General features: G+C 37.3%; 1 pseudogene across 1 annotated transcript in view; it reads right to left on the bottom strand.

Moving 5' to 3' along the window:
• Positions 1–856: 856 nt before the first annotated feature.
• LOC308643399 (SUMO-conjugating enzyme UBC9-B-like) overlaps positions 857–10,510 on the bottom strand; it is a 57,702-nt pseudogene continuing 48,048 nt past the window's right edge. The window contains exon 2 of the transcript in view: positions 857–1,707. The product of the transcript in view is annotated as an SUMO-conjugating enzyme UBC9-B-like (transcript). The remainder of the gene's footprint in view (positions 1,708–10,510) is intronic.

Below are 10,510 nucleotides of genomic sequence, written 5' to 3'. Positions count from 1 at the left end.
GTGTTGTGGAGAAGTTCTTTCTTGATCTTGTCTATTTGGGGTTCTGTATCTCAATGCCCATCTCATTTTCAATGTGTGGAAATTTTTCTGTTTTTATTTTCCTGAAGAGGTTATCCATGCCATTAGCCTTTATCTCACAACCCTCTCCAATTCCAATGATTCTTAAATTTGATCTCTTAATGTCTCAGAGTTCTTGTATATTCTTGTCATGTTTACTTATTTTCTTGTCTTTAATGTTTTAATGTTCAAGACCAGCCACTTTATCATCCAACTCTGAAATTCTGTCTTCAGTATGGTATATACTCTAGATAGACTTTCACCTGAACATTTTGATTTATTGTGTCTTTCATTTCCAAGATTTCTGTTTGGTTCTTTTTTTTTTTTTTTTTTTTGAGAGAGAGAGAGAGAGAGAGAATTTTAATATTTATTTTTTAGTTTTTGGCGGACACAACATCTTTGTATGTGGTGCTGAGGATCCAATCTGAGCCGCACTCATGCCAGGCGAGCGCTTGAGCCACGTCCCCAGCCCTGTTTGGTTCTTTTTCAATTTCTCTATTTACTCATTGAATTTCTCATTCATATTATGTACTGGCCTTCTTTTTTAAAAATATATATATAAACAGTTTATTTACTCTAAACAACAACACAGACAAATGCCATATAAACACAAAGGAAGAGGTGCGGGTCCAGACACTGCAGACTTTGGATGGGAGGCCCATTAGCAACAGCCAGGTTCTGAGAGAAGGGTGTGGGAGGGAGGGACAGGGACTTACACACAGCCGGCTGGAGGCCAGGACAGCTCAGAACGGTGATGCATGCCTGCATCTGAGCAAAGGAACTAGCTCCTAGGGCTTACCCAAGTATAAAAGTTTATAATTTTACAGCAGTTGAAATACTGACATCAATATTAAAATAAAAGCAAGTTTTACATAACAATCAAAAATACAAAAGACTGAAGGAAGAGACCCTGTATGAAAAACTGGGGCAATTCAGCGAATTGAGAACTGTATGCCAGTGGCGGAAATGGAAGATGACGCCCGCCCAACCCTTCCAGGCGACTGGTAACTGCACGAGCGACTTGAGATTTGCAAAAGGTGTAAACAAGTTCTTGCCAAACCAATCCCTTCCTTTTGTGGTGCCACAGGGTCGCTGTCTATGAGGGTGTAAACTTCTTGGCTCGAACCCTTTTCTCATGTTCCACTCTGTTTGGGCAGTAAATCGTGTAGGCCTCTGCTTAAGCGCGGTCTTGGATATTTGGTTCATTTAGAAATTCCTGTATTCCTAATAAGATCTGCTTGATCGTGATGGCTGGCCTCCAGTTCTTGTCCTCCTCCAGGATGGACACATGGTACCAGAAGGGTACACATTTGGGTGAAACAAAGGCGGCTCAAATTTACATTTCGGTGGTGAGGATGGATAATCATCTTTGAAGAGCATCGGCAGCTTAAACAAGCCTCCTTCCCACGGAGTCCCCTTCTTTCCTGGGATGGCACATTCCCAGTTCATCAGGTTCATCGTGCCATCTGGGTTCTTAGTTGGGACAGCCACAAAGCCAAAAGGATGGTCCTTCCTCCAAACTTTTCTCTCCTGGACGAGTCTGCTGAGGGCGGATCCCGGATGTGTTCAAAGTCCCTTGGATGGGTGCGGCCCGGCGGCAGAGGCGGTGGCGTTCCCTTTGTCTCGGGACTTCCCTCCGCTTGTACTGGCCTTCTTAATTCATTCAGTTGCCTTTCTATGTTCTCTTGGAATTTGCTGATCATTTTTAAAGTATTTTTAATTGTAGATAGACCCAATACCTTATTTATTTATTTATTTTTATGCGGTGCTGAGGATCAAACCCAGTGCCTCATATGTGTGAGGCAAGTACTCCATCACTGAGACACAACTCTAACCCTGATTGATCTTTTTTTTTTTTTTTTAAGAATTTCTTTTTTAGTTGTAGATGGACACAATACATTTATTTTGTTTATTTTTTTTTAACAGGATGCTGAGGATCAAACCCAGTGCCTCTTACGTGCTGGGCGAGCACTCTATAAACATTTTTTGAATACTTTATCTGATATTTCGTCCACTCAAATATCTGTGGAGTTAGTTGCTGATAAATTATGAACTCTAGGAAGTGTCATATTACTTTGTTTTTTCATATTTCTGGTATTCTTGTGTTGAGTTTTATGCACTTGTTAGGATGGATTTCTTTTCCATTTTTACTTATGGGCTGTTTTAGGGCAAAGGCTTCTCTTGCCATAGTATCCTAAAATGATCTAGATTGAGACACGCCCCCCCCCATAGGTGTGGTATCCACAGCTTTTGTGTTAATTCTCTTTGTTTTTGCTGTAGAGTGGATGTCCATATGTGAGGTCTGAGCCCCCCCCCCCCACACACACACACACAGCTGTTCCTACTTGGGGCTCAATAATTAGTTTGGGGATTTTATTTCTTTCATCTTATTAAGTATTGCTGAAGTTTGAGTGTGGTTAATTTGTATGTGGATCAAGTAGCTGTCTCTTGGAGAAGTTAAGTCCAGCAGCAGAGTTTCTACCATATGAACTTGTACTTTTCCTATAGATTTCCAGCATCTCACTGAGAATCAGTATTCCCACTGTTTGAATTCTGAGCCATAAAGCAACTGGAAATGCATCCTTCTTCTAATCCACCATCGTAAATTTCTTTCTAAATATTTCATTTTTTTGATGTTACTGTAAATGCAATTTTTCTAAGTTTCATTTGAAATTTTTCATTGAAAGCATATAAATATATAATCAATTTGTGCATATCAATCTCATATCTTGCTAAACTTGTTTATTAGTGCCATTGTTGGTGTGTGTGTGTGTGTGTGTGTGTGTGTGTGTGTATGTGTGTGTGTGTGTGAATTTCTTAGTATTCCTATGTATATGTCATGTCATGTCACCTTTCCAACTCAGTTCTCTTCTTTCCAACTTTTCCTGGATAAAACCTCCAATATAATGTTAAGTAGAAGTCAAAGGGTAGACATTTTGTCTTTTTTCTGATCTTGCAGGAAATCATCCAGTCTTTCAGCAACCAGTATCTTTCATAGACACCCTTTATCAGGTTGATGAAGTTCCCTGTACTCTTACTTTGTTGAGTATTTTTATCATGAAAGGGTGTTAGAGCTTGTCAAATGCTTTTTCTTTGTCTACTGAGATGATCATGTAGTTTTGCTCTTTATTCTATTGATATTTTACACAAATTAATTCTTGGATGCTAAACAAAACTTGCATTCCAGAATATAGACCACTTGGTTCTGCTGTTTAATTCTTATTCTATATTGTTGGTTTCTAGCATATTTTTAATTGGGTTGTCTTCTAACTATTGAATTATGAGAATTACTTATATATTATGGACCCCAACTTTTTATGTTGTTTGAATATATTTTCTTCCACATTGTAATTTGTCTTTTCATCCTCTTACAAACAAGTCTTTTTTAGAACAAAAGTTTTTCATTTTGCTTATGTCCAAATTATCATTTTTTTCTTTGATGGATAGTTGTTTGTTTGTTTGTTTGTTTATGATGCTAGGGATTGAACCCAGGGCCTTGTGCATGATGGATAATATTTTTAAAAATATTTTTTAGTTGTTGATGGGCTTTATTTTATTTATTGATATGCGGTGCTGAGAATCAAACCCAGTGCCCCACACATGCCCTGCAAGCACTCTGCCACTGATCCACGACCCCAGCTCTGGATAATCATTTTGATGTCACATCTAAGAACCTTTTGCCTAATCCAAGATCACAAAGTTTTCTCCTAGAAATGTTATAGCTGTGGTTCTTAAATTTATGTCTGTAATCCATTTTGTATCCATTTTTCTGCATAGTGTGAGGAAAGGGTATAAATTTGTCTTTTTGTATATTGATATCCAATTTTCCCAGAACCATTTGCTGCCAAAACTCTTTTCCTTATTTATCAAATTGCCTTAACACTTTGTCAAAAATCAATTAACCATAAATGTAAGAGTTTATTTCTGGACTTCTAATTCTGTCCCATTGATCTATGTTTAGCCTTTCACCAGTACCATGAAGAAGATTTATAGTGAGATTTGAATCTGTTATAAGTCCCCCAACTGTCCTTCATCCAAATTCTTTTGACTACTTTGGTTCCTTCAATTTTCTTGTAAATCTTAGGATCTGTCTGATAGAACTACAAAAATCCTGTTGGAATTTTTATAGGGATTATATTGAATCTATCAATCATTGGGGGAAAACTACAATCTTGAGTTGGAGTCCATGAGCATAAATATCTCACCATCTGTTTAGATAATCTTAAATTTCTCTAAGCAATGTTTTGTCATTTTCAGTGTACAAGTTTTATAATCCTTTGTTTACATTCATTCCTAAGTATTTTATTATTTTTTTAAAGAGAGAGAGAGAGAGAATTTTAATATTTATTTTTTAGTTTTTGGCAGACACAACATCTTTGTTTGTATGTGGTGCTGAGGATGGAACCTGGGCCGCACGTATGCCAGGCGAGCGCGCTACCGCTTGAGCCACATCCCCAGCCCTAGAATTTTATTATTTTTGATGCTACAATGAATGGAATTATTTTCCTAATTTCTTTTTTTTAGTATTCTTCACTAATGTAGAAAAATACAATTAGTTTTTTTTTTCTCTTCCATGTTGATCTTGTATTCTGTGACCTTACTGAACTCCTTTGTTAGTTTGAATAGTTTGTGTGTATGGTGAATAGGGGATTCTTTAGGATTTCCTTCATACATGGTAAAGACTTTTGCTTCTTTCTTTCCAGATGGGTGGAATTTCTTTTTGTTTTTTGTTTTGTTGCACTGTCTTGAACCTCCGGTACAATATTGCTTATATGTGGCAAAAGTGGATAGCCTTGCCTTATTCCTGACCTTAGCAATTTGCCAATGCTGAGAGCCAGGCCCCAGAGCCCTGCAGTCTTTCGTAAGTATGCTGTAGCTTAGATCTTTTATCAAATTGAGGAAGTTCCCTTCTATTCCAGGTTTGTTTTACAAATTGTTGTCGTAACTGGGTGTTGGGTTTTGTCAGAAGCTTTTTCTGTATGGACAGTCCTTAACTAAGGATGATTTATGATTTTTTTTTACTTTATGATGATCTGAAAATCATATGTGTTTAGTAGAAACTGTACAGTATAATACAACTATTCTCTTTCCCACTTTCAGTATACAGTATTTGGAAGGACACATTAGAACCAAAGCAGATATTTATGGTGCTTTTAGATTAGCCAGGTGGAAATTTTTAATAAATGGTTGGATACACTGACTCTCAGGAGAGATGTGAGCACTACAGACAGAGATTGGTATCGTCAGTTAGCATGTAGAAGAGCCCAGGAGTGGTTGAAATTGCTTGGGGAGAGTTTGTAGAGTTAAAGTAGAGAGGTTTATGGATAGAATCTTAGAAAACAGCAATAGAGATGAGTGTGATGGCACATACATATAATCCCTGCTACTCAGGAGCCTGAGGCCCAAGTACCAAGGTACTTTTTCAGGATAAAAAGGGCTGGGGGGCTGGGGTTGTAGCTCAGTGGTAGAGTGCTCACCTCACATGTGGAAAGTGCTGGGTTTGATCCTCAGCACGACATAAAAATAAAATAAAGGTATTGTGTCCATCTACAACTAAGATAGATAGATAGATAGATAGATAGATAGATAGATATAAAGGGCTGGGGATGTGGCTCAGGGATAAAGCTCCCCTGGGTTCAATCTCCAAAGCTGCTAATAAATAAATAGATAAATAAATAAATAAATTGCATGATATAGTCAACACTTTATTATAAAATGGTTTGGTGCTAGATATTTTGCTTAACAGTAGGGCTAATGTAAGTTTTCTGATAGTGCAACAAAGTAAGTACACTCGCATTAGGGTAGCCTCCGCTAAGCTATGATATTCAATAGGTTAGGTGTATTAAATGTGCTTTCACCTTAAAAATATTTTAATTTATAATGGGCTTATCAGGACAAAATCCCATCATAGATGGAGAAGCATGTATATATATTGAGGTGATTATGTAGGTTTTGTTCCTTATATTCACTAGTCTGTTTGATTTCCTTTTTTTAAATTTTTAATTTTTTTAGTTTTTTTAGGTGGACACAAGATCTTTTATTTTACATTTATGTGGTGCTGAGGATCGAACCCAGGGCTCCATGCATGCTAGGTGAGCACTCTACCACTGAGCCACAACCCCATCCCCCCCCTTTTTTTAAGTTTATTTTTTAGTTGCAATTGGACACAATGCCTTTATTTTATTTATTTTTATGTGGTGCTGAGGGTCGAATCCAGGGCCTTGCACTTAGGGCATTTCATTCATGTATTCATGTTAGCATCCTGGCACCTGTGAACATGTGCAAATCTTACTATTATGTAGAAGAAAGGATGGTGACCACTCTGCCCAAACCCAGGATGCCAATTCCACTTCACTATGTTATCTCCCAGCTCCTCCTGGTGAACTCATTGTAGAGACAGAGGGCAGCTTATTTTAGTAATAAACCTTTCCTCCAGGGCCCTGTGACCTGGCTCTCAGTCTTACTCAGGCAAGAGCTGGAGAAGATACTCTGACTAGAGCAGGCGGTTTGCATTCTTCTCCATATTCAGAGCCATTCACCAATGGTCAAGAAGTGGTTGCTATCCACATCACCACTCCAGCTGCCTTTTTCTCCCTCCCATGACTTGAAAGCAAGGCCAGCCCATGGGGTCATCGTGTCCTGAAAAATTAGAATGGAGGATCCTTTCTTTTTTTTCCTTTTGTCTCTTTTTTTAAAGGGTGGTGAGTAGAAATCAAACCCAGGGCCTTGTGCATTCTAGGCCAGCACTCTTCCAGTTATCTGCCCAGGGCATACTAGGGACAGACATTCTCCGTTAATTCAGACCTGTCTAAGGAAATGCTAGGTCCAAGGACAGAACAGTGACACTGCTTCTTTCTCAGACTGCCCCTGTATTTGCCTCCTAAAATACCTTCCATCCACCTCATATGACACAATCAGCTACTTTACCAGAGTCAAACATATCTAGGACCTTGTCCTAAATGTGTGCAAAGCAGGCAGTTCCACCAGATAGATGATTCTGGTTCCTGGAGGTCTACATCAGAATGCACCTGCCCTTTCAGGACACCCACTCACCTCTGAGCCTCACACAACCCCACACACACACTGTGGGCATGAGTAGCTCCATTTCAAAAATGAAGAACTGAGGTCCAAGGTCACATAGGTTATAACTGATGGGAGACAGGATTTAAACCCAGGACACCAAGCTCTGTACCTTTTCCATCAGTATAATGATAGTCATTTTCATGAATTACAACCTTCGTGATTTTTGCTATATCTTTATCTCTTATTGTTTATATAATATTTTCCTTTAAATCAACTCATGTTTTTTAAAAAATATTTTAAAATAATTATAGATCCATGGAAAGATACAAAGAAATGTACATGTACATGCATTATTCTTTTTTTTTTCCTTCAGTTCTGGGGATAGAATCCAGAGCTATGTGCATGCTAGGCAAACATAATACCAGTGAGCTACAACCCTAGCTCTGCCATATACTATTGACTTAGCCTCCACCAATAGTAACATCTTTAATTACTGTGGTATAGTAGCAAAAACAGGAAATTGAAATTGCTGCCATTTACAGAGTTCATTTCTCTAGTTTTACATGCATTGGTGTATGCAAGTGTGGTGTGTGTGTGTGTGTTTGTGTGTGTCTGTATACAATTTTATCACATGTATATAGCTTCATGTAATTATAAGACTCTCATGTTACCCTTTGTAGCAATACCTACCTTACCCCCAACCCTAACCCCTGTCAACCACTAATCTATTCTCCAACTCTATAATTACAAAGGTCATATATATCATGCATATAATCATGCACGTAGTATATGTCCTTTTGAAGTTGGCTTTTTTCACTCAGAATACCCTTCCCGAAGTTCATCCAGATTATTCCATGTATCAATAGTTTGTTTTCTTTTTACTGCCAAGTAGTATTCCATGGTATAAATATACCACTAAAAGACATTTGGGGAGTTTCCAGTTTGGAGCTATTGTGAATAAAGCTGCTATTGTTCATAGCATTATGAACATTTGTTTCTGTAAAAATTGAACTTTTAATTTCTCTGAGGTATGTCTAACAGTGCAATTGTTGGGTCATATAAGCCCATTTTTTTTTAGTTATAGATGGAAACAATCTCTACTTTATTTATTTTATTGTGATGCCAAGGATCGATCCCAGTGCCTCACATCTGCTAGGCAAGTGCTCAACCACTGAGCCAAAATTCCAGCCCCTCCATTTTCAGTTTTAAAATAAATTACCAAACTATTTTCTCTACCACGCGGCCTGCGCAGTGGTTTCATTAATGAGGTTCTAGGCATTAAGTTAGTTAGAAGAGATCAAAATAAAACACACAAACCAGTTACCTTATTTATATTGCTAGGTCTGAGACGGCTCACCTCCCTGGTTCCCGCCTCTAGCCGCCCAGCAGGGCAGCGAGGATTACTCTGGGCTAGCAGGAGAGAGAGAGAGCGAACACGCCTGGGAGTAGCCTTTTATTTGGGGAACAAGAGATTCAGGGGAGAATTCCATCCAATGAAGGTTGAGGGGGAGCTGCACTCCAAGGTCAGGGTCAGTGATTGGGTCTCCGGGGTCAGTGGTCACGCACACCCCCACACGGATGGGCTCTCTCATCAGGAAAGGGTCGGGAAAGCTCCGACACAGCCAGAGCGCCTCAGGCCCTTAACGGGAGTCACCCAATCACGTGTCAGAATGGCTCTCCACAATTTTCCAAGGGCGCTGGATACCATTTTATGTTTCCACTGACAATATGAGTGATTCACTTTCTCCATTATCCTTGTCAGCATTTAGTGCTATCATTATTATTTTAACCATTCTCATAATATGTACTCATATCTCATTGTTTCATTTGCTTTTATAGCAAATAGTGAACAGCTAATGAGTTTGAACATATTTGCATATACTTATTTTCCTTCTATAGGTATCTTCTTTTAGTGAAATGTCTGTACCCATGTTCTAATTAGATTGTTTGATATTTAATGAGAGTTTAATATTTTCTGAGAGTTCTTTATATATTCTAGATACTATTCCTTTGTCAGATATGTATTTTACAAATATTTTCTCTCAACCCATGATTTCTTTTCATTCTCTTAACAGTCATCCATAGAACGGAATTTTCTAATTTTGGTCAGGTCTAACTTACCAGTTTCTCTTTTCATGGATCAGGCTTTTGGGGTCAAATCTAAGAACTCCTTGTCTAGTCCCATAAATGTTCTACTAATTTTTTCTAGAGATTTTATAGTTTTGTTTTACACATAAGTGCATAATCCAATCTGAGGTAATTTCTAATTTTTATTAATGTTAAATTTAGATTACATTTCTTTTTGCTCTTTATTATTGTTGTCTATTCCAGGACCAGTTATTGAAATTATCTCTCTTCCTTGGAATTACTTTAACTCCTTTGTCAAAAATTAATTGAGCAGGAGCTGGAGTGTGGCTCAGTGGTACAATGCATGGTTACCACGCACAAAGCACTGGGTTCTATTCCCAGTGCCACACACACACACACACACACACAGATTTTTTTAATTAGGCCTTATTTATTTGGATCAATTTCTGAGTTCTTTATTCTGTTCTATTTATCCATGTATGTATCCCTATATCAGTTCCTATATAGCAATATAATAAGCCTTAATATTGGGAAGTGATTCTTCCCTTTTTCTATGTTGAATCTTCCAGTTCATGAATATACTATTTCTTTCATGTATTTAGGTCTTCTTAAAGTACTTCTTAAAATATTTCTTTATGGGGGCTGGGGTTGCGACTCAGTGGTAGAGCTTTCTCCTAGAGCGTGCAAGGCCCTGGGTTCGATCTTCAGCACCACTTAAAAAATAAAAACCAAGGTATTATGTGCAACTAAAATAAATAAATGTTTTTTAAAAATACTTCTTTATAGTATTTCTATCTATGTATTCTTATTGCTTTCCTCAAATTTTTGTAATTTTCATCAGACATTTTTGCTAGATTTTGTACCTAAGTGTGTCATTTTTATATAAATGTGGTTTATATTATATTAATTGATTTTCAAATTATGAGCAGACTTACATACCTAGAAAAATATCCACTTGTTCATGGGTATATTATTCTTTTTATACTTGTTGAATTTGGCATGGTAAAATTTTGTTGAGGATTTTTGTATTCAAATTTATGAAAAATATTTGTCTGTAAGTTTTGGGGATGACTATCCTTGTGTTTGAAATCAAGATAATATTAACCTCATAAAATGAGTTAGTAAGTGTTCCCTTCTCACCTATATTCTGGGAAAGACTATAAAATTGACATTGTTCTTTGAATGATAGGTAAATTCTCTTACTTTCTTATATACTAAGGACATGGAATTTGGTAGGGTTTATTTTACTTTTTTTTTTTTTGTTGTTGTTTTTGGGGTTGTTTTTTTTTTTTCTTTTTCTTCTTTTTTCAGTTTTTAAATTACAAATTCAATTTCTCCAGTA

Source organism: Spermophilus citellus (assembly GCF_964194105.1).
Source record: "Spermophilus citellus genome assembly, chromosome: 3".
Taxonomy (NCBI): Eukaryota; Metazoa; Chordata; class Mammalia; order Rodentia; family Sciuridae; genus Spermophilus; species Spermophilus citellus.
The sequence above is the reverse complement of the archived record's forward strand: the minus strand, read 5'-3'. Positions and strand labels throughout refer to the sequence as shown.